The sequence below is a fragment of the Ailuropoda melanoleuca genome, unplaced genomic scaffold, assembly GCF_002007445.2.
Source record: "Ailuropoda melanoleuca isolate Jingjing unplaced genomic scaffold, ASM200744v2 unplaced-scaffold31591, whole genome shotgun sequence".
Lineage (NCBI taxonomy): Eukaryota > Metazoa > Chordata > Mammalia > Carnivora > Ursidae > Ailuropoda > Ailuropoda melanoleuca.
In genome coordinates, this window is record NW_023202272.1 from 128 (window position 1) to 1,425 (window position 1,298).

Genomic DNA, 1,298 nt, shown 5'->3' on the forward strand with positions numbered 1-1,298 from the left:
GGTTCCGCGAGACTTTGGGGGTGCTGCTCCGCTGTTGGACAAGACAGAACCTGATCATGAATAGGAGAGAAGTGGCGGTCCCTGAAACAATAAGGTCTAGGGACTGAGAGAGGAGGCTACCGAAGTGTCATTAATGTGGATGTTGAGTCACTGAGGATAGCTGCCATCCAAATAAAGCTTTGTGATGCTAAATACTCCAATGATACCACAAAAGCACTGTATTTAACGAACAATCCCATCGGGACAATATTCAAGTACATTGCTCAAAGAAACCATGCATGTGACTAACTCAGAACGGCTGCTCTTATACCCATGTGTAACATTTTCAAGTATTATATAAGCCACTCGCTCAGCACAGTCACACTGTGTCACCCAGCTCCTCCAAACCCGGAACAGCGCTCCTGCTCTGCCTCGCCCCCAGCCACGCCCCCAGCCATGCCAAGCCACGCCCCCTAGCCCCTCAAGTGCCCCAACCCCCCTTCCCTCTGACCCCAATGACCTCTAACAACTCCTCACCCCACCCCCAACTCCCGGCTAACGGACCCACCTTCCGGTTCCAGCCCAGAGCTCGTGAGCCGCCAGCCCAGGAGCCTGCCCACCTCCAGCCTCCCTCGTCGCCCACCCTGAAAAGGCGCCAGGGCCTGCTGCCACCGACCTCGGCCCCGCAACCCTCGCTTCCGCGCTGCCGTTGCCTTGATGCCCGGGCTGCCAGCCATGGCCACCGCGCCGCTCTCACAAGTGTGCCAGAACTACCACCCCGAGTGCGAGGCCGCCGTCAACAGCCAGATCAGCCTGGAGCTCTACGCCTCCTACGTGTACCGGTCCATGGCCTTCTACTTCGACCGCGACGACGTGGCCTTGCAGAACTTCGCCCAGTTCTTCCTGCGCCAGTCCCGCGAGGAGACCGAGCATGCCGAGAAGCTGATGCAGCTGCAGAACCAGCGTGGAGGCCGCATCCACCTCTGCGACATCAAGAAGCCGGATCTCGACGACTGGGAGAGCGGCCTGAAGGCCATGGAGTGCGCCTTGCACCTGGAGAAGACCGTGAACCAGAGCCTGCTCGACCTGCACCAGCTGGCCACCGACAAGAATGACGCCCACCTGTGCCATTTCCTGGAGAGCCAGTACCTCCACGAGCAAGTCAAGTCCATCAAAGAGTTGGGGGGCTATGTCACCAACCTGCGCAAGCTGCGGGCTCCGGAAGACGGCATGGCGGAGTACCTCTTCGACAAGCTCACCCTGGGCAACAGTGACAAAAAGAACTGAGTCGGGACTGTTTTCCCTATAGCCACAGGGTG

At 58.7% G+C, this 1,298-nt stretch overlaps 1 non-coding gene across 1 annotated transcript; it reads left to right on the plus strand.

The window, feature by feature from the left end:
• The first annotated feature begins 522 nt into the window (after nucleotides 1-522).
• Nucleotides 523-1,284, plus strand: LOC100471477. Its single transcript, XR_002144652.2, has one exon. It is a non-coding gene; the product is annotated as a ferritin heavy chain (transcript).
• Nucleotides 1,285-1,298: the final 14 nt, after the last annotated feature.